A 24,244-nucleotide genomic window follows, 5' to 3' on the forward strand; every position below is an offset into this window, starting at 1 on the left:
ATAACTAAACAAAATGTTATAGAAAATAATGAAATTATCTGTTGCTACTCAAATATTACAGCCAAGAATAAAATGTACAAAGAATATTACTCATTTTTTAAACTTGTTCAGGAACACATGATGTTGCTCATTTATCACATACAAAGTTAATTACATGACTGTAATTGCTCAGTCAGGATTACCATCTTCTACTATCATTACTCAAATAGAACACCAACATTACACACAAAAAATACATCGTCCTTATTTCTTACACACAAAAATACACATTCTTTATTTGTCACACAGCTTGGCACTTTCATACACAACCAAAGGAAAAACCAAACCTTAATCATTTGCAACTTAAACAAAGATCTTGATATTCTTATGTGCGAATCTTTAATTTGGGCAGCTAGATTTCTTTTGCTGCCAAAGAGGCCATTTAGGATGGTTATGCATAGGATGTGGTATTTCCATTTATAAATCTGACACTGGTGACTTGATAGAGGCATAGGCTTGTCAATAAACTCCTCTCCAGGCCTTTACCTGCAGCAAGCAGCACCCTGGGATCACTGGGGCAGGTCAGGCCCTCTCATTGCAAAGCAAGGTTTCCTGGATCTCACCTCCTGCTCAGCTCAGTCCTGTACCCCTGCCTTTTTCCCCCTCTTTTGAGTACACTTCATCAACACTGTGAAGCTTCATCCAAGGCTCCTCAGCTACTTTCCATTTTGGGTGAGACCTTCCAGCTCAGTGAAGCCAAGGGAACCTGCAGTGAAACCTCCTTCTCCTCAAACTTCCCCATACTTCTTTCAAATTTGTCCCTTCCACTTACCCATCAATTTATCACCTATCAGTCAGGCCAGTTGCTAGATAACAAGAGTGAAGTGGCCTCACACAAGAAATGTGAATGTCTTGTGCACCAAAAGCCATCAGATCTCTTTGGCTAGAAAGCACCACTGAGATTACATTAAAATGAATTATCAGCATTCCTGAGAAACACACTCAGAAATGCTTCAATACAACAAATCCTACCACATACACACTCCACAATAACAGCTATTTCTGTCTCCCTGCATACAACTAAATTTGCAGCTAAGTTATCGGAAGATAAATAATGTAGGAAAACATAAGGAAGACAAGAATATTACAGCTGTCGTTTGCCATGAGCAAAATTATATATCAAAATCATACTAGTAAAAGAAAAAATGAGACAAAATATGTATGTTTCATATATGCCAAATTTCAATAGCTTCTTTACTTAAAAGGAACACAGGATCCAGGACTGGATGGGACTTCCTGAGCCAAAATAACCTCATGGGTCCCTAGGTCTTGTTTTATAGGCAACCATGTAATTTAACTCCATCCATTAAAGTACCAGTTCCATCCTAAAAACTATCTTTGCTCTTCACTGCTCCCCTTCAAAAATATTCCAATTCTCTTCTTCTCTCTGGGCTAAACACCAGCCCCAGTGCTAAAGTTACAACTTTGTTAATGTCACACAGCCCCGCAGCTCATTTTAATGGGACTGTTCAAATCTGAACAATTCTGCCCTATCATTTCCCATCCATCCTTGAAATATAGTATTGGTCTCAATCCTGTTTATCTCATCTCTTTTATGGAAGCAGGAGTGTTTCTTATTTCCTAGACAGTATTGCAAACATTCCATTAGAGCCATGTGGAATGTAGGACAATCTCATTTTTAAACCCACTGGTGGGCTCGAGGTAAGGGTGTGTCACTTCACAGATGAACCATAAGAAACCTTGAGAGCTGCACCAACAGAAGCCACATGAATCTCAGCAAGGAAAAATGGGAAGTGCTGCACCTTGGGTTAAATAATCCCACACCAATATGGGCTGAGAAAGGACATGGAAGTTGCTCACTAATTTAAATATGTGCTCATTTAAATCAGACAAATTCCATAACTTCACCATTTCATTTTCCCTCCCTTCCTGCTTTCCTCCCTTTCATGCTCTCACACACTCTATTTATTTCTTTGTAAAGCACAACCTGTGTCTTCCACAGAGGCCAGATGAATGACTTGGCCCCATAGTTAACACACAAAGTACAGGCTGTGCTTTCTTCACAGACTGGCTCTTTAATAAGAAGGCACCCAACAGATGTTCTCACACAAACTGCAGAGTTGACATCCTGCTCACTCTCAGGAAGCTTCTGGTGGTCTCTTCTCACACTTGGATAATTTCTTGCTGGTCACTATGGACATCAATTTTTGCCTCTGCAGCCCTGATACATCTGTAAGCCATGCATCATCTTGTATATCCAGAGCGTAAGCAACAACTACTCAAGAGGAAATAACATTCAATTTTCAGAATTCAGTTGTAGAGGCAGGATTGGTTTGGTAAAGTAAAACTAAAAAAGTAAGAGATAAATTCAAAATACAGACTCAAGACTGCAGTTTTAGCAGGATATGATAGACACATTTATCTGCTCTTTTTTCTCCACAGTGGTGAAATCATATTTAGTTCAAACTAGTTGATATCTTTAAATGAACACTTAACTTCATTCAAAATGGCAGTAGGAACATTAAAAAGTAGACAACTAAACAAAATAATAAGGAAATACCTAAGAGTATGTATTGAGTGCTTGCAAAAGAAAATCTCTATTAAAAGAAACCAAGAAGGTGGTTGTGGTTCTAAGAAACTGCAGAGATTATTACAGAATGTGCACATAATTTCTAATATCTATTATTGCGTTTAGTTCTACACTGCATCATAAAATTAGCAGAAAAAAGTGACAGCTGTAAACCTAAAGAAGATATGAAGCACAACAATATGTCTGCGTTCTGAAGGATCTAATCCTGAGGCTGTATAGATTAATAGTTGTTTGTTCACTGATTTGATAAAGCTAGGTCATCTCTCCTCACAGGCAGCTGATTCCAGCAAGGCTGTCTGACACTTTGGTTAATGCTGCTCGAAATCTCCAAGTCTCAGCAATCTTTTTCTGAATATATGATGCAACAGGACTGATAAGATAAACTGCCTTTCTCATGGAATCCATGGAGCTTGCCTTTGGTATTGATCATGGAGCAAAAAACAAAGGCTACCCTTACCCTATGAGCTTAGGTGCAATCATAGATCCTCATTTTCTTAAAAAAAAAAAAAAAAAAAAAAAGAAAAAAGGAAAAAAAAAGCAAGCATTTGCTTTGCTTTCTTATTTTAAGTAAATCAGCTTAACAGAAACCCTGTTGCTCAGGAAATCTTTTTTTCCCCCACCCTAGCCAGATGGTGTACATTAGTCATCATTTATTATCTTCATATTTTCAAAAGCTCAGAAAGAAATATGCAAAGCTACTGTTACATGTCAGAAGGTGACACACCAAAATTCTGAATTTACGTTAAGATGTTTCACAAGATAACTGTTTCAAAATAGGAAGTCATTAATTTGCAAAACCTTAATCTATTATGCTAGGTAATTAATTAAGTCTTACTAAAATAAAATTTCTATTCCCTTAGCATCAGAGATGGGAATTATTTCTTAACTGAAGAAATACATTTTTGCATCCAGACTAACAAACATGCATCAGAGTAAAAACTGCTCAGCAGAAAAAGTGACTCCATTTCAGCAAATTAAGCAGACTGATCAACTTTTTGAAGCTTAGAAACAACACAAGATACTTTGACATAACTGATTTAGGGATCAAAAACAAAACAAAAAAAATCACAGGCTGTTTAATAAGTTGTATGACTGATGTTTGGACAACACTTATAAAGCCATTTATCTTTTTGACAATCAGCAATTTTTTTCAAATTCTGGCACTGGGAAAACATTCCATCTACAAGACAAGGAAAGTAAATTGAGTTCTGAATTTTAAAATATAATGATTTAATTTTTCACTCTGTATACCTGTACATATATTGTACACCTGTATTCCTCTGAAAAATATCTGTGACATGCAACACATGTAACAATTACCAATAGCAAAGTAAAACTATTTATTCCCACATGTGAAAAAATGTTACAGCAGTTTCCAATAAAAAAAAAAATGAAACACAAATGGAATCCATATACCTGGCAAAAAGAAATCTATATACTTGCCTTTTTGTCATCAACTTTAAAAGCAGAAACAAAGTAATGTACTACCAAGATCAGACATGGAAATTGCTCTCTATTCATTAGAAGAATTGGAATTATTTATCTCTCAACAATTTGGTGATAACTATTGGATTAACTGTGCCTTTAGATACATAACAACAAACAAGGAGGGCAAGTTTGAAAAACGTATTTTAAGGATTCTTGTCCTGATCAATCCAAATAAACCACGTTTCACCATCCTCATCAGGCCTGACCCATTGGAGGGAATACAGCCGCTGCTCTCTACTTTGTCAGATGTCTGCATTGCTGCCCTTGTAAGTGCAGCTTTGCTCTACAGCAACTTTAGAAAATGTAATTATGTACACAAAATTGTACTCCTTTAATATAGGCCTGGGTAACAGACCTTGTTTCCATACTTCAAGGGCACATTTCATGTACATGAGATCTTTTATGTTTGAATACATTGAATACGTGTAAAATCCAGGGCAAGACTGGGCAGGAATTTGGCATCAGGCCCAGAAATATCTCCAGTCTTTTGAGGGGCTTTACAGGACACCATCACATTACTGCAGACCCAGATGCTCTGGCATTTCGGGCTGGTGCATCTCATGGCAAGGCTGACACTTGAAAGTCAACACCAAGTACAAACTCCATATTTAGGAGTAGAAATAAGTAGGGTGTTACACAAGCAAGAACGTTCTTACAGCAGTTCAATATTAAATGAACAGGATTTCACATTCCTAGTACCACTGCCAAGCAAAAAATCTCACTCAAATTTTCAAAGAGAACACAGAAATCCTTTCATCTTTTTTGAACTGAGGATTCACAATCCCATGGTCTGGTCACAATTAACAACAGTTGCACCCTCCAGATCTCAACCAAGCATTTGTGTTTGCAGGAACTGAACTTGCAATAAGAACATCTCAGACAGGGAGCACAGCAAAGGAACAAAATCGATGTGCAAGCTATATGCTGAGGTGTAATGAAAAGAAACTTAATTGCAGGTAATTTAAGTCCCTTTTTATCAATGTAGTCTGAAGGAGCACCTGAATAACTTACATCACTGAAATCGTACCTCAAGCTTCAAAGACAGTCAGTTTTACTTTCATCTGGCAGGTTCTGGCAGCCAGAGGTAGAGGAACAAGCAGAGTATATTTAACACTGGTTACTTTTTTATTTCCTACAATCACTTCCTCTAAATGCACTGTAGACCTGCATTTCATCTTTGAGCGTGATTGCTTCTCATATGTATTTTGTACTTTATGTTGTAACACAATAATGGAGATGTCAACACCTCTGTTCTGTAAACAGCCATTTGTACTGAGAGAAAAATGTTGCATCCAAATTACAATTTTTCATACAGATTACAGGCTTCTGTGTGCAGCCACATTGGTTTTATTAATGTAAAAGTTCAATTTAGTACATGTTAAGTATTTTCAGTCCATAAATAGAAAAAAATCCAAACCTCTTTGTCTGTTTTTTCCTCCTTTATATTTAGTCAGAGCTCTGCTCTGGGACAGGTAATGCAGAGCATTGCTGAGCAACAGCTGGGAAAACAACAGACATCCACTCTGTGTACACATAACTATTAAATCCAGTATTGGCACTGCCTTGTACACCCTCATAGAGGCACAGACAACCCTTCTGCTTCCTATTGCTGTGAAGAAATGGGACAAATGGCTTTGAAAATTTGATCATACATAACCAAAAGCAAAACTGAACTCTTGCAAGTTGACCATCTACTAAAAAATCATCAAGAAGAAAAGGCCCACAATAAAAACAATCACTTGGCAATGACTGCAATCTTGCAAGGTGTGAAAGGCAGGTTGTAGAAATGTCAGCAGGCAGAAACATGTGAGCTTCAGTCCTAAAACCACTTGAAGATTGAGCACAGTATTCCAAAGAGTTACACAAGTGAAAGCTGGCCAACTAAGCAACAAAAAATATACCTGGAATAAAATCCAGTTTGGTTGGGTCTTTTTCTGCCCCCGTCTAACTGATGATATTCAGGAAAACAAGGCCAGCACAATAAGTAGAAGAGAATATTTGTATATACTGGCACATGGTCTCATCATTTCCCTTACATAGTTGAATAGAATCAGTGTCAAGTGGTGAATTAAACCTACAACTAGTCATAAAACAGCATTAATAGTAAATATATGTTGATACCTACTATCAGATTTATTTCTTTATAAGACATCAGGTTTTGGCCAGAAACCAGGGTATGTGAATATTAGTAGGTCTCAGATACCTTAGTGAACATATTAAAATTCTGAACACAGAGAAATCAAGAGAATTTTGTAATCCTTATAAATTCATTCTCACAATGCAGAAACCCGTGAGTAGAAAACAGGCAGGAGCACTGACAGCATTAAATCGTCTATTGAATTTAGGGCAAGGTAGGTTAAAAAAAAAACCAAAACAACTGCAAAAGCTACAAAAAATTACTTTCCCTTCAAAGAGAAAAACTACAGACCAAAATCTCACCAATCACATCAAACTGTAATTTCACTATGAAACAGATGAAAAAAAAGATGTGCTTTAGAAAAACTCCTGTGTGAGGTCTTCCTAATCATACTTCAAAATCATACTTCAAAAGCACATGTTGATACCACTTATATGTTTCTTAAAATGCTGCCATAAAAACTTTCAGCTCACAAAAACTTAACTACTCTGCTGATGCTGCAATAGCCTGAATTTAAACCTACCCACAAATGATGTCTTTTTTTCCCCTGGTTTTCTAACCCATGTACGTCTTTCTTTGACCAACAGAATCCTGAAAGGCACAGGAGTGGCTCTCACCCCAGTCCTGGTCACTCTGCACTCAGCTTTTCTGTGGGTGAGCTTGCCAAAGCAAGAGTCTGTCCCTACAGACCAACAATTCCTAGTGGCTCTGAAGGAATATGGCATCCCAAATAGAAAGACAGGGAGAAGACCAAACAGGTCAGGTTTTTTGTGTGTTATTTATTCATTCACAGCTCTATAATGATCCAGTGTTGCATTTTAAGAATGTCAAGGACTTTCTGTAAAAAATCAAACATTAAAACAATATGGAGAACAGATTGGGTCTGTAGTTCTGTTCTGCACTGGTAGTGTCAGCCAGGAAACAGAACAATGACATTCCTTGAGTAGGTGTTTTTTCCCTTGATTTATTCATCTGATTGAAAATCTAATTTCCACTTTCATTACAAAAGAACTGGACAAAACTGATAGAATAATTTCATCACAATGCTTTACTCATTAATCTGCCAGATATATGACTCCATCAGCTCTTTGCTTCTGTCAGTTTAAGAACTACAGAATGATTTGTATGAAGAACATACCCAATGAGACAGTTTGTTTTCCTAAACACCTTTAGTAGGGTAGAAACTTGCCTTATGTAAGGCTTAATAATTTAGTTTGGTGGGGTTTGGTTTGAGTTTGTTTCATTTATTTGGTTTTGTAGGGTTTCTTTGTTGGTTGGTTTTTATTACAGTTGAAATGGTTTAACAAATACCCACCAATAAGGTTTTCAGAAACTCAAACACACTGTATTACCCCATGTTCTGGTCTGACCTTGAGGTGAATACAAAGGGAAGACATGGTTAGGCCTGGCACTTCATTGGAATTTTTCTAATCATCCTTCTCAAGTTTCAAATGGTAGAGCCCAGAGAAGTGGTCAATCTGGGAGCTACGTCCTCCACTTGTGGTCTACTATTGCCCCTTGCAAACCAGCAGCATCAAGAATAGTTTCTTCAACCCTCTGCTTTCATTACCAGGACTGGGTATCTGTATCAGGACTGGCTACAGAATTAAAATACTATTTTTAAAAATTTCAAGGGCTTTAAAAAATGTGAATCCCTCACATTGATATAAAAATGTCAAGAAATTTCTTCAGAGAAATCCGTATTTAGTTCTGACTTTTTTCTTAATACATCCTAATATCAGCTCAGCACTAGGATTTCATACAGAAGGCATTGAATGCAATACATGATGTGGAAATGATGATTCTGTACTGAGAGGAAGGTATGATTGCTAAATAAGTTCCAGTGTGAAATATCTAATGCCTTTCTGAGAACGACATGCTGCACGCTCTATTACCTCTTCACTATTCTTTTCTTTTAGAAAGAATTTCTTAACTCCTTGGATACTCTTTGATTTACTCTATATTTTTGTTTACAGGTAAAACAAAGTATTACACTAAAAATCAGTCCAACAAATCTAGAAAGACTGTATTATTTATGAGCACACAACCTGCCAGAGCACTAGAAGCCATAAACTACAGAAACGTCAACAGCAATGCTGCTGATGAAATACATTTTCAACTAAAAGAGAAGGCAGGATAGAATATTCCTGGTAGACGCTGCCCAGAACAACAATGTGAGGAACCAAAAAATGCATTTATCCAAACTGACAGGAGAATGGTCTGCAGTAGCCATGAAAATGTTAAAGCACAACTTTATCCTTGAGTGTCTCTGTTACTGACCAAATTCTCCTTTGCTGTTTTCTTCTCCTGGGGAGCTTTTGAGCCAATTGCTTGAGGTACCCCTTTAATAAAAATTTTATTTCATAGTCAAAAATCAAATAACACACTAATAAAAGACTTTGTTTTGAAAGAACATCTTATAGTAAATTCCAGATATGTGAACTATATTGTGGCTGTAGAAATTGGTATTTCCCTGCAGCAATAGAATGCAGGAAGATTCCCATTTTGCACATCCACTAAGTATTTGGATAATTATGAAAGAAAAGACCTCTAAGTTCTTTCATCTTGAACACAAGGCTAAATGAACATAGAAACATTTTCATCACACATCTGAGGATTAGATTGCTCTGGCTGTTCTGTAACAACAAAGAAAATGAGGATCTGCAGAGAAAATACAAGGGAAATGTGCTCTTTTGCCATGACAGTGTTCAATGGAAGCCCTTTGCTCCACTGCAAACATAGAGCTCTTGGACAACAAATATTAAAAGCTGGAACGGCTCTCTATAAATTCAGAGGAGTTGCAAGAAAAATTCAAAAAATAGCATATCTAAACCAATGATTTTGCATCCAGTCCACAAACAAGACCCACAATACATCAGCTTTAATTTCAGCAGTGCTCAGGTACAACACTGATCCACTCTTATGAAAATTCATTACAAAGTCAAGCATTTAGCTGGTTTCTACTAATAGCACCACCATGAGGCTTTCCTGTTTTCTTGATTCTAACCATGGTAGAAAAGCATTCAAAGTAACCCTAAATGTACCAATATTGAAATAAAGTAAACCATGGAATACTACTGACATCCACTGCTAAGGTATCAGGAAAACTTGCCACAGTAGAAACAACTGAAATACCTGAATAGAGTTGAAAACATTTTTGTTCATTTCCTCTGATCTGCAGATCAAACCTTAGTGATAAAAATCCTCAACTCCTGACAGAAAGTAAAATATGAGTTTGCCTGCCCTAAAGCCACATTTCTTGTTTCTTTATGGATGAATCAGCTTTCCCTCTATCTTGTGGAACGTAGCCAACATAATTTAGGGTCCCTCCAGTGCCTGCTACAATTACAATTCCAAATTCTGCAAATGCTTCTAAGTGCATCTTTGTAATCTCTAAGTAACAATGCAAAATCATTTTCTTCCTTTCATTCCCATACCATTTGGCATCCCAGGAGATGTATTTAGGTTCTGAATGTCTTATTTCATTTTCCACTTCTCCACACAGAGCACTTGATCAAGAAGATTATTTTATTATTATTCCCATCTGAACTGCATCTAAGCCTGTTTTAATTTATTCCTCTATCTGGAATATCAGTTTTGATTTCCAGAGAACTCATTGTCCACAACAATATATTCCTGAGTGCTCTGTCACTGCTTCAAGTTCACTTCTGTTATGACTATAAGACAGTCTGAGTACACCAACACTTGCTTTTCTTCCACCTATAAAACTGCTTTCCAGCTGACATAGAATGCCACGTTCCTGTGATTTTTCGCCCATCTATTCAGTGGAATAGCCCCCAAAGCACATTTACAAAGAGTGTTCTTCAAAGTAATTACATGAAACAAGAGCCATTACCTCCCTTTTGGAAAAGTTAGGCTTTCTCTCCTAAAGAACCAAAGTCTCTACTATCCTCAAATAGGCAAGAAAAAAAAAATTATTTTGGTCAGATAAAAATGCCAGAGACCAAGAGCCAAAAATGAAAATACTTTTTTCTCTTTCAGTTATATGTACAGAATTGAAAAACCATGCATTTACTGAAGGTCACAGAATCATCAAGGTTGGAAGACACCTTCAAGATCACTTGGTTCAAATATCAACCCACCACGACCGTAATCACCCCTGAACCATATCCCCATATCCCCATGTGCCGCTTCCAGATGTTTCTTCAACACTTCGAGAGATGGCAACTCCAGCACCTTCCTGAGTAGCCTCTTCCCAATCCTAACCACTCTTTCAGTGATTTTTTTCCCTAATATCCAATCTGAATGTTTCCCAACACAATTAAATGGCCATTTCATCTTGTCCTTTCTGCCGAGATTTGGTAGAGGACAACAATCTCTTCTAAGGGAGGTGTAGAGAGTGGTAAGGACCACAGACTAAACAACCTCAGCTGCTCCTTGTAGAACTTTCTAGACCCTTCCCCAGCTTCACTGCCCTTCTCTGGGCACAATCCAATGCCTTAATCTCCTTTTGAAATGAAGGGTCCAAAACTGGACAGAGGCTTCAAGGTAATTTGATTGCCTAAATAAAGATATTTCACAGCCAGAAGAGCTGAACTGAAAATTCTATTAGTGTCCCACTGTTTCAGTGATTTGAAGACAGCTCTAAAAATTATTTTATTCTACTTCAGTGAGTGTAACTAAAATACAAATCTTTGTACCTTAATAGCCTGGGAGTTGATGACATGTGGGAGTCAGTTTATACTGCATACTGGTTTTTACAATGACCACTGAAACACTTACAAATATTTTCACAATCCACTGCTACACATTGAATGGCCAGTGAAAATATTGGAAAAATTAAGGTCCAAAAATTAGTCCTTAACATGGGATGAGAACTAACAGGAATTTACATTCCACAGGCTTAATTCAGAATCACTTTGGAGTCAGCAGCAACCATTTTTTGTTTCTGTCTCAGAACTGACAATTTGACGTCACAAGTTTTCTACTCTGATTCCAACACCAGTGCCTCAAATTTGAAAAGAGGGTCTTCATCTCTGCAGAAAAAATGCCCAATACCCTGCAAATCAAGTCCTCAAAGTGCAACAAAATGCTTTAATTAAAGCTATTTCCCTTGCTTAGTGCTATTGCTAATTTATGATTTGCCAAAGGCACTGTTTTACTCGTGTTTCGATGGAATACTTAGCACAGCGTGAAATAGATGGCATCTCCTCTGTAGCAAAAGTGAAAGGTTGACTTCTGCCCTGGGCATCTTTTATTTTTTCTGAAAGCTTAGAGGTAGAAACTGAAGCATGATAATTGAACCTTGAAGGAAAAAGTAGTGACATTATAAGAACTACTTCTGTCAAGTGATAAATATATTGTATCACAGGATATTTAATTTGTACAAATAAATTTGTAGTGTTAATAAAGATTAAAAGGTAGTTATGCCATACAAAATGGGACATACTGGACATGCTGACAGAAAGTAGGCCCCACTTACCATTCCAAGGAATTGTGCAGGTTACTATCAGATGAAAATAAAAAGGATAATTCACCTAGCCTTTTTAAAAAAAATAATTCTGCATTTACATGTATTATACACAGCATATTTAAAAGGTGGTTTTCATATTCTCCAGCACCCAAGGCATAAACCTGAAAGTGCCAGTGGAAATCACAAATGATGTAATAGAAGTGTGTAAAACCTGAGGCAAGAATACGTCGCAGCCAGAACCCAGTGGCTCTGCTCAAGTGACACACACATTTGCACTCAGAAGTTTTGCCTTTTTTTTTATTTTGGTTAAAGCTACCACAGCAACATTCTCCTAGTGAGGTGTGTCAGAACTAATGTAGCTGAATGTAGTTCACTGTAATTGAAAGTAATTCATGCTGTCACATTTACTGTAACGAGACGTCACATCTCCAGGGCCATAAACGTTGTTCACATTAATCGTAACTGACACCTTTCTCCTCCTTCAGGGAAATTCAGCCATATTACATGGCTTAGTTCACATCCTTTTTAAGTATCTGAACTTTTATATGTTTGCCTGGTTTTGTGGTTTATTTTGGGTTTATTAGTTTTTTAAGCTAAAAACAGGCAAAAACATCAGTAACAAATTCTGCCTTGTGCAGAGTGATGAAGTCATCTCACAGAAAAGTATGTAACAATAATTATAATTACCCTGATCTCCAAAAATCCTACAGATTTGACCCCAAAAAAAAATTACCTGAAATCTGGCTATTTTGGAAACAAAAACAGTTCTTAAATTATAAATACATATAGGCCATATTCTAAAAGAGTAAGTAAAACACAACACACTCCATAACGACCCCCTGGAGTACGTGCATTAATTTCTTCCTAGTACTCACATATATTATGATTTAGGAATCACAAAGCCCCAAAGTAAACCTTGTACTTATTTTGGAACAGTTAAACTCCATACTGGCATGCCAAGGAATGACCTCCATTCTCAACATGACTGTACATTTCAAGCCTGATAATTCAACTAGGACACCATTTCCTTTTTAAATATTAACCAGTTATCTGGGGGCTTATGGCATGAAAGTGAAAATCTTTTGATCCTATTTAACAAAGCTACACACCTGAAGAAGGCCCTTCAAAGCACTGAATGCATGTGCACTCGATAATTAACACAGTGTACAGAAAGTGGAAAGCTTTTAATCTGCATGCTTACTTTATCCTGATTTATAGTTAAAAGATGAAAGATGCTGAAGAAGAATTGCAATGTAAAAACTCACTGGCAGGAGGATGATGTGCTTGTTGGCCAAACAATAATCTAATTTTCCTTGTTTTGTTTTGGTTCGGTTGACCAAGAATCTGGGTTTTCTCCTTGAAAAATTCAGTGGTATCTTAACTCAGAATTAAAAGCTTAGGATTTGGATTTTTTCTAACAGATCCTTATGAGAACACAAAATGTAAATTTTCTAATTTTCCTTGTTTTGTTTTGGTTCGGTTGACCAAGAATCTGGGTTTTCTCCTTGAAAAATTCAGTGGTATCTTAACTCAGAATTAAAAGCTTAGGATTTGGATTTTTTCTAACAGATCCTTATGAGAACACAAAATGTAAATTTTCTAATTTTCCTTGTTTTGGTTTGGTTTGGTTGACCAAGAATCTGGGTTTTCTCCTTGAAAAATTCAGTGGTATCTTAACTCAGAATTAAAAGCTTAGGATTTGGATTTTTTCTAACAGATCCTTATGAGAACACAAAATGTAAATTTTCATTTAGTCACAACACCAACTGATAATATTAATGATAAAAAGTTTCACTGATGACTCTCAGAATTGTGTATTAAAGAAGTGAAGAACATAAAAATAGGAGGACAGATTCATTTTTATAATAGCTTGGAAAAAATACTATTTTTTGAAAGACAAATTAGCCTTAAAGTTAGAATTATTTTAAATTGATCATAACACCACAAGAAAATCAGTTGTTTGATTTCCTTTGGTATAACTCAGTAATAATGCTACTGAAACCAAATAAATTAGATGAGTATATGAATTTTTGAAGAATCGATGTTGAAAGACTCCAGACTCGCTATCTGTCACAGAACACAACTCTTCAGGCATAAATAAAATTGATTCTTTCAGAGACCAATTTTTCTGTTGTCTGACAACGTCATTTAATTTTGGTGAGGCATCCAGTAATTGTGTAATTTCCTACAGAAGCATTTGGTGTAGACATACACAAAACATTGCTGTGAGCCCTGCAGTCAAAGTTTGCTGAATGACCTGAAACACCAAAAGAACAAATGTATGACCTCACTGCAATAAAAAAGTCATACCATGCTTATTCTTCTTACCTATAATTAACATTAACTGTTATCTTTTTAGCAACATCACTCAATGTTTCTCAGAAATAATTCTAGGTTGTTCTTCCAAACAGGTAAGGACTTCATGTTTCATTATTACCACACTATTGCATAATATTTGTCCTGCACCAGTATCTACAATAGCCTTGATGGTGCTTGTTGTACCAAACATAACAAGGATAAAAACATGATTTGCATTTCAACTAGTTCCCCATCTCAGCCTTAACTGATTATAATTCCATCAGTTTCTTACTCTGTAGAAAGGCATTTCAGCACTTCTACCCAAGTACCTCATTCATTCCTAATTGCCAAGGTTATCATTAATCTATATTTTCCAATATAGTATCACTTAGGAAAATAGCTCAAAAGTCATCGTGAAACTATATTCCAATAAATCACCATTGCCTCAGCACCACAAAAAGTATACATAATTAAATAACTATGGGCTCTTCTAACCAGGGAAGTGATTTTCCTTCAGAAATACTCTCTTCTCTTCTTCTCTAGAGAATAAACCAGAACATAAAAATACATTTAGATAATAAAACATGCACTCCCATTGAGTCCTATGAAATACAGGAAAGCAGGTCTGTAACTTGCTTAGGATTCTTCATGTACTTCAATAAAACATCAATCACTAATTTCAATGGTTTTGGTGGAAAGAAGCAGCAGCAGTAATTATTAACCAGTCTGCCTAAACACTGAACATGGTTTTGCAGATATTCTGAAGTTCATTTTTGTACAAAAGTATACAGTCTAATACTTTATTAGGATTGGGGGCAAATCAAGACAATATGCAGGAAATTCAAATTTTCTAATTTCCTGCTTTATTTCTTCGTTATTTGCTGCACTCTTTTCCAGCAGATTTAACAGTCCTAAGATGTGAAGTTGTGGGGCCAAAGCCTGCCAAAATGAATGTCCTGTTCACTCCTACTGGAAGTCTGTTCCCATATCTCACCCCTCTGGCATTTAGAAAGCTCTTCTAATCACTAATGGAACTTTACCCACAGCTAGTTGATACCCAGCTGTTCTTGTGCCAACACTACCCTTTATCTAGAGCAGCTTTCCTCTCCCCCTCATGTTCCCCCACTGAAATTCTCTCTCATTCTTCAATTTTCCAAGCTGAAAAATGTCACGCTGTTAGTTCCCTCTTATGAAATAAGTTTATTCTACACAGTCATCCTATTAATCTTCCTCTGCACCTATTTATTTGAATTGATCCACAAGAGGATGATTAACTTACCCTCTGTCAGAAAGCAATTTCCACATTGTGACGAAGTATGCACATAAATCTGTTACGTAACTTTAAAATATGAATTTCTTATATGTCTGTTTCTATGAATCTCTTTAAACTCCATACCTTCAAATCCTTACTTTAGGGTCAAAATTGTCACATCTTGAACTCCGCCAAAGAAACAACACTGGTTTCTCCAATCACATCTGATTGAAATCCATTACTTTAGTTTTTGAATCTCCCCAGACTTCCAATTCAGTAGGGCACCTTAAGCATTTATCATTTCTATATAAACACATTGAGCTTCTTAATATTGCACATGTAGGGAGCTCTTTCCATAAGGATGCTTAAAAGACATCACTTTTCTTGGAGGAGAAAAGGATTATTCCAGCAGGCTCACATAAAGTCATCTTTTCCCTTGTTACGTAAGCCTTGATGTCACTTGACTTGTGTTGTCAAGTATTTTTCATGTCCAGAGTTAAACAGCATTGTCTTTTAAGTCAAAAGGAGTAGGTCTGAACCCAGAATCTGGAAAGCATCCAGCTGTAGTAATGTTTTCTTTGGATGAAATGTGTTGAACAAATGTAAAGCCTTTTTACTACTGTTACAGAATATGGTTGGATTAGGTCTTGGGGCTACACACTTTGTCATTTCCATTCTGTGACAGCACCAAGCCATGAGAGGAGCAGAGAGAACTTAGTCAGGCAGTCAGCTCCTGTGATTATTAAACACTTGACATTTCTGTAAAAAATACTTCACACTGAAAGAAATAATAATTTTCTTAACCTTTACTTGCAGTCTTCTAGAGGTATGATTAATCAGGGGCTATGCTCTGTAGCTGTTTATTTTTCTGGGTTTTTTTTCTGCATGTACAGGCACAGGTCATTTTATATGCTGTCACTTGTTCTTTCCCTCTCCCTCAAATGTGCACCCTTTCACCTTAACTTGTTTTCCCAAAATAATAAACCTACTTCAGACAGAATCATTCTGATAATACTTAGCCCAGGTGAAAGTACATATTTTGAAAGTTAGACCATCAATTATTACATCTATTATCCCATCTGCTAAACAGAAATACTGGAGTACTAATGACATTTTATGCCTCAATTAGATTTTGGTTCATTACATAAGAAATGGCAGCACAGATGTGTTATCAAATAAAATTAAATTACAGGACATATTTTAATTCTGAAAAATTATGTGTTCTTCCACTCTGGAAAAGCATAAAAAGTGTCAAGAAAAGGCCAAGATAGGTTAGTTTAGACCCTGAGTAATCCAGGGTATTCTCCAGACCAATACCCCCACCCCCAGTCAAGCAGAGCTCTGCTTCCTCAGAGGACCTGAGACACCAGAAGCCAAGTCTGAAGTCAGGCAGAAAAATATTAGTACAGTAATGGCACAAGAAAATTCACTTGACATGCTCAGGACAGAAAACTGAAGACAAACTGATACTAAGCTTTTATCTCCCTATTTCACTTCACCTCCAAGTTTCACTAAACTCCACAAAACATCATTTGCAAGGCATATTTGCAAAAAGAAAGTAAAAATACACCATAATTGCCTATACACATTCCTGAGAGTGCTTGCTTTAAGCTAGAGAATAATATTTTGTGCTCACTTGGTGTGACATTACTTTAGGGTGTCTATGACAACAGGTATTTTATTCCTAAACTCCCATTAAGCTTTGATCACATTTTTTTTATTGGTTCAATGGAATCAAAAAATAATTAGTACACATGTATAATATAAAATGCATCAGGGAAAGATGCATGCAGATAAATGTATCTTATGAATACCAAAGTGACCGTAAGATCAAAAGGCAGATTAGTATCAAATGGATCTAACTGAGAAATAACCTTAAAATTGTAGGAGCAAGACAGCAGCTCAGGCTGACAACCTGCAGCCTGAGAGGGAAGGCACTGACTCTGCAGCTGCACTGATCTTCCTGCCCAAGCCAGTGAGCTTTAAATCCACCCTGCCTATTCTGTAATTAAACCTCTGGCTGCAGTGAACACCAGCTGGACCCAGCAGTTTGGCAGCACCATAAAACCTGGTACTGGCTGGCAAATCAAGCAGCCTGATCCATGACAGCATTCTGGCTGTCCAGGACCTCTATTTCAGCACCCAAGAACTGTATGCACAAACACAAACTCCAGCACTGCTCACACAGCAGGGATAAAAGCAGACCCTGCAAACAAGAGAGGAGCCCAGCCCAACACCACTCTCAGCAGCTGGGCCAGCCGAAAGGCTGCTCTGTGCAAATTCTACCTGCATCTCATTTGCTTTCATATTTTAATGGTAGCTTAGAAAAAACACATAATGCAGAGCCTGTGTATTATGGACTGCATGTACACACAGTCTGCTTACATGTCATACAGTCTGTACACAGGTAATGCACGAATGACTGGCACAGTGGGCAACAAAGTGCAACAATTTCCAGTTGTTGTAAGCAGCCGTGACTCCTCACAGCAGCTTGTGCTGAAAAGTGGGGAGAAAGGGAGATTTTAGGCCAAGCCCCTCAGCTGGGCTTTTTCCCAAATCCATCTAAAGCACAGCACAAGGATAGGAGAGCATTCTCCTGCCCTTCAAAAACAAAGTAGGTCAATATGACCTGGCTGTGTTTCCTGACATGTTTATGCTGGCCAACTATTGCAGACTGCAAGGAAGACATTTCAAATATACATCCATCAGAAACTCTTCCATATGTTTGCTGTACCCTCACATATAGAGCCAGAGGAAACAGACAGAGGTGAGAAACTGAAATTGAAAATACAGAGCTGTTTTTATTTATATCTAAATTATCTGTGTCCTCGTATTAATCTAATCTCCTTGCCAGACAAATGTAATGTTGATGAATATTTCTTTTTAAAAAATTATATTCCCCAAATTTTTGCTTTCTACTATATTATCTTTGCTCTTTAAAAACAAAATGCAAAAATAAATCTTCCCCATCCCAGATGCTGGTAATATTAAAATTTGATCACTAACACTCTATTTCATAGAGATTTGCATGAAGTCTGGTTTTCAGCACAAAAATGGGCGAAAAGTCTGAAAATCCTGTGTGTGTTCAGTTTAGGATGAACACAAATACAGAAAGTTCATGTAAGAAAAGATTAGTAGAGGATTAAAACTTAGAAACATAGGTGAAGAGAAGGTTAAAACAGGATATAGATCCTATCACCTTTCAAGCATTTGTTTAAACTCTGTTTTGGTGCATAAGGGTTGAAATTGGATTCTCTGGATGTTCTTCTGCAGCTCGAGTATAACCAACCACCACACACAGCAAATCCTACCATGAGTGCCTGCAAAACAAACAGCTGGACAATCTGTTTGGCACAAACTGTGGAAAAGCCAACAACCTCAATCTACTGACTGAACTGTGGGTGAAGTTATTTTCTACTTAGCAAACATTAACTAAAATTAAAATATTAATATATATACACTGAAGTTTAGATACTGCACTTAGCTGTGCAAATACCAGATTCAGTGCAGGTAAAGGACTAAATAATAAACTTGAACCGAAGTGGAAATCAAGGACCACACCTACACTTACAAAAGGAAGTAACTTGGTAAATCGTTACTGTCTATTTTCTGTTCTTCTATGAAGCACAGTAACTGAGCAATTCAAGGAAAGAGTTGAATCCTTTTGGCATACAGAGCAAGATCTGCCCTAAATTCTGGATTACATGGCAGGAACCATGTAATCCTTACACCGTGTCTACTTGGAAAATGTCAATTTAATAGAAGTTTAGATCAAGTTCTTCAGAATCCATCCTTATATCTGTCTTCAATCACTTGCCCAGCCAGACCAAGTTCTTAGTAGATAACAGTAACTTACAGCACTTGAGGCTCACAATGAAACATCTGACGACTTGCATGAAGACTGCCTGGATAGTATCATTTTGTAGATAAGGAAGTTCAGCCTGCTTCAAGCAATAAATTCACTTTCCATAAAGAATGCAGATGGTTAGATACCAGCAGGATGAATGCTGTACTGGCCTTACATGAAAGATTTAAGCAAGCAGCTTCTCTATTCATCAGCTATGCAGGAAATTCAATTTTTAAGCATTTAATTTGCAAGAGAGTATGTGTTATTATGGGATCAGACCTAAATACAACATATTTCACTGTTTCATCGTAAAAAACTGTGCTAGCTTTTTTGTGTGCTACCATACCTCAGCTACTTCAACTTACCAAAAAGTGCATGTGAAAAAATTCATTAAGCCAAACTACGTTTTTAAATGTTGTCCTAAGACATTCCATCCCTCAATAGTACTACATATACTGAGCCTACGTCCTTAACTTTCCATGGAATGGATGTTCTTACACTGATTCTAAAATCACAGAGCAAAAAAACCCCAAAGTGTTAAGCAGAGAACCTCTCCCCTCAATGTTTTCATAACTACCCCACAGGAAAGCATTACAACGCCTAAACACTGAATGCTCTGCAGCATTTGTGTAGTCATTACAATACTTTGAGTCACTTGACAACTGCACATAATATTTGTACTTCCAGTGGCAGAAGCAACCATGATAATGTACTTGTAATCAAACTGCCAACACCAAAATAAGCTCCAAATTAAAAGTCATTATACTACAAAATTCGAACACTGAGTAGAGCAGAAAAAAGGATTCAAAAATATTCATTAAAATGTTATGCCTCAAAAGCATTATCTTCACTGTAGTTTTGGGGAATATTTTCGTAACATTTTCACGTGCGTTCATTCAAGATCCAGAAATCCACAGCTGGGAGATCTGAACCCACAAGGCCCCAAGCTTTTCTCTTAAAATTCTGCTCAGAGAATCCAAACCCAAGGAAAATCTGGGAGCTGAGGCTGTACATTTACAGTATATCCATGCCAGTTCAGACAGTAAAAATTTTATTCATGTCAGACAGGGACATGATAATGTGTATCTTCAATTGTTCAACCTGGAGCTCATTAGAAAGTTAGACTTCTAGAGCATGTCAGATCCCTAGCAGGGCAAGGAGGCAATACCTGCCACGGCTGAAAGTGTCACTGAAAAGTTTATCAGCTGAAATAAACTTTTACCAAGCTTGAAAAGCTGCATGAGTCTACACAAGTTGGCAGTGCTGCACATGTGCACATGGCATTTAGCACTTTGAGCCCACAAACCAAACTCTATTTGCTGGACTTTGACTTGGAGGCTAAGTTGTCCACAGGTCCTCACTTTACTTTAGTTCTCCATACAATGAAATACTGAATGGTTCTACATTCAGCCTGTGACAGGATAAAAAATGTGGGGAAGGACACTGACAACCCTTTTTTTTTCCAGCAGGAGTACTGAATTCAACAAAGCATTTTTCCATTTCCATCTTTTCAATCTTTTTCACAAAGGCAAAACCATTTCAACTACATGAGAATATAGTGGGCATATGTTGATCCAGTTGAGGAAAAAGGTTTATTAACAACCATGGGGAGGGGTCATTTTCACACAGATTTGTTCATTGATCTGTCTCCCCTAACACTGTACAGTTATGTCAGCACAGTCAAGCAGAAAACATGCACTGGAGGATGAAGGCACTGCTCAACTAAGCAATACGACTGAAAATTGTTCATCAAGCTAAAATATTATATATTCCATCTTCAGGGGAAAAAAATTTTAAAAATGAAAATAAAGCAAGAGTTTAAGAATAAGAGTCCATACAAAATATAAAATAGAACAAGAAAGTATAACAGAAGACATATATAACATTTTATCAGGGAAATTGCTGAAGAAGTATCAAGAGCTGGATCCTCTAAGTAACTTCAGCAGAAGGAGAAAAGAAGAAAGCAAAGTCAGCTTGATACCAGACTTCATCCTCCAGGAATTTGAAGAAGGGACCATAGAAGTTAGCAATAACAGCAACACAGATAAAAGCTCAAGCAAAAATCATCATTATCTGATCTCACCCAACAAAAGTCTAGAGTGCTCTTGCCAGCCTGAAATAATGACTGCCAAAAGCAGCCCAGGGAAATTTTTTATAATCAGACAACTTTATTGCTATAAAAACAAGAGCAATTCAACTCAATTAGTAAAATCTTCTCCCTTCCTCAGGGCCAAAAAGCAGTGCCCTTCAAGCAACCTAGAGGAAAGAAATTAATCTATGAATAAAGAAGTGTCCCTTAATAAGTTTAGTAACTCCATTTTGCCCTCCAAACATATCTCTGACCAAATCTGCTCTTTCTTGGCAGAAATCCTATGTAAATTTGTCAGAAGAAAAGCACAACACATGAAACTGTGCTTAAGCACTAAGAGTGAATACCAGAGACTCATGTCATTCACTAAAGAGCTGGATCAAAAGCTCTGACTGGTCCCTAAACAAAGATTTTCTTCAATTCCAAGAATGTAGAATTTCTTCTGCCCTCTTTGAGCAGCAAAGACCATCCCACCCAGACTTGCAGACTGGTCAGATGCACATGGGGCATCTCCTGTCACCACTCCCATACTGCTGTGGTGCTATTGCTCAAAGATTTCACCTCACATCTCAAACTTTTTACAGCTTCCCCATCCTGCATTAAGATATTAAGTTTTTGCTATATCCAAAAGGTTTGGGACTTGGACAAAAACAATGTAATAATCCAGCCCAGTGTTTCATGGCCTGTCCAGGACTCTTTCAGTTCTATTATATGCAGGCATTGACAGATCCCAAAATGACCTTCAGAACTCTAAAACAGAATACACAATACCTACCTAAAAACAAAAGTGGAAAGAATTACAAGATTAGCAAAGAGCTACATGATAAAATGAGAGGTAATGCAATTAACATTAAAGAGGATACAAATATAACTAACTAGACTAGGAAGAAAAAAGTCTGATTAGCAAAACAAAATGTAATGAATGAACACAGTTAACAGTAGTCACAACTAAGTCAGCCTACACAGAAGTAAGTTTGGAAGAACTGGGTGAGTCTACCATAATTTTGCAGGCAGCAATTTGCTCTAGACAACATCACGAGATCTAAAGTATAATGGGAACAAATTGGATTAGCACCAATTGCAAGGAAATTAAATGCAGGAGTACTCAAAGAGGAAAGAGACATGCAAATTGCTTTCATAGCAATGATTTTCTTTGGGACTGCAGAGATTAACCCAGCTTGTTTCAGTAAGTGCAGGGGAAGTCTTGTTTAAAAGAACCTGGTTTTAAGAGGGGAAAGTGAACATTTTTAGGAAGACTTTTAAATGCTTTTTTTAATTCATAAGAAAACACAAAGATTTTTACAGCCCAGTTGAAAAGCAAAAGTTAAAAAATACAAGACTTAGACAATTCAAAGGAAAAAATAATTTGCTCATTCTTTTGTTCCCCAGAAGTCCCTCAGGTTCTCTTTGCTCCTACAGTTATCCCTGAAGGTAACCTTGTCTAGGCTTCTAATCTCACAATGAAGAGCTCAGCAAAAGTTCACTTTACTCAAGCATACAGTTCTTTGCTTCATACTCCGTATACTCAAAACCCCACCACAGAACACCAAAAAAGCCAACCAGTGACATATGCTGCATGTTCTCTTTACAAATAAATTTTGCACTAGAGTACTTTGCCATCACAAGTTTCTTCAAATGCACCATGAAACAACCAGTTTTTGAAACAGTGAGAAATCACTTGCAGCTTGGTTATGCAGTACTGATCTTACTTTTTGAAACTGGCAAAAACTGTTGAAAATTCACTAGATTCATGCTAAAGCGACTGGAGACTTATTTTAACACCTTATACTAATACATCAATATTTATGTCAAATGGCCTTAAGAAAATATAGCTTCATTTGTTCAATATTATTTAAATAGAGATGCTTCATTTACTAGATTAAATTTTATTAATCTTTACTCCAGTTAAATTAAGTTCTTCTAGCTATTTTTTAAAATTCTTTTAATGAAGATATTTTCAGTAAAACAACTGCCCTGAAAACACAAATATAAAATTCAAAATTGATCAGAATTATTTTCTCTCATAGCTCTGCACTATTAAAATACTAATTGTCTAGTACTGTTTCTTCTTCCTATAATGAACAGCCAAATGCAAATAACCACAAAGATCTGCTCACAAATGTGACTGAAACACCTTCCTGACAGCTTGGTGCATTGGATATAAAGCAAATTCTCTGGAGAGTCTGCCCAACAGTGAATTTGCAAGAGATATGGAAATCACCTGTCCCCAGAAATTATTTTTTAAAGTTTGTTGCTTAAAATACAGCAGGCTAACAAAGCCCTGTCAGGAAAAACACGGTACATGTAAATCACCTTCTGCTTCCAGAGGCTTCTCTTCTCATACAACAGGATTCTTATTTCCCTCCTTACAGCCATGGAATAACTTTCTAACGAGAATTCTGGCAGGACTTTAGAAGGTCATGAGCCCCAGACTATTTCTTGTTGACTACAGACACGTTGCTCAAAGAAAAGTAACACATTCTCCACTGTGATCACAGTCCCTTCTAAGGAAACGATCGAGAACACGATGGAATCCTAAAATATTTAACAAGGATGTATTTTAGAAGCTGCTGCTGACAACTTTACTATTTCTGTGAGTATGTTTTACAGCATGACTTCCTTCCAATTTTGAAATATTACTACCTTATTTGGGAATACTGAGATCAAAATCTTACACAGGAGAAAAGCTCCGAAACGGTACAGAATGGAATGTAGGTAAATGCTGAATATTCTTTCATTACCTGTTATATGAATTTTAATTTACAGCCTGATGACAGAAGTGAAAACTTCAATGGGTTGAAGAGCATGAGTACATGTTATTGCAACACTAAAGGGGGAAAAACACCCTCAAAAACCTGTGCTTTATCTGCATAATGGCAGTCCAGAGAAATACACTCCTGCCACCACCTATATTAGGCCAGTATCAAGGTTGATATCAATGTTCACAAAGCCCCCAAAACTGCATACTCGACCAACTCTATCTCAGCACTGTTGCATTTTTCATCCTCTAATTTGATTCTAAGAAGCTGAAAAAGTCACCTCTTATATTTCTGGAAATATATCCCTGAAAACCACCAACAAGTTCAAGGACATTGGCAGTGGCCATATT

At 36.9% G+C, this 24,244-nt stretch overlaps 1 protein-coding gene across 18 annotated transcripts in view; it reads right to left on the minus strand.

Moving 5' to 3' along the window:
* The window catches only part of CACNA1D (calcium voltage-gated channel subunit alpha1 D), a 207,148-nt gene that overhangs the window by 108,198 nt on the left and 74,706 nt on the right, over positions 1-24,244 (minus strand). The window lies entirely within an intron of this gene.

Source organism: Motacilla alba, chromosome 12 (genome assembly GCF_015832195.1).
Source record: "Motacilla alba alba isolate MOTALB_02 chromosome 12, Motacilla_alba_V1.0_pri, whole genome shotgun sequence".
NCBI lineage: Eukaryota > Metazoa > Chordata > Aves > Passeriformes > Motacillidae > Motacilla > Motacilla alba.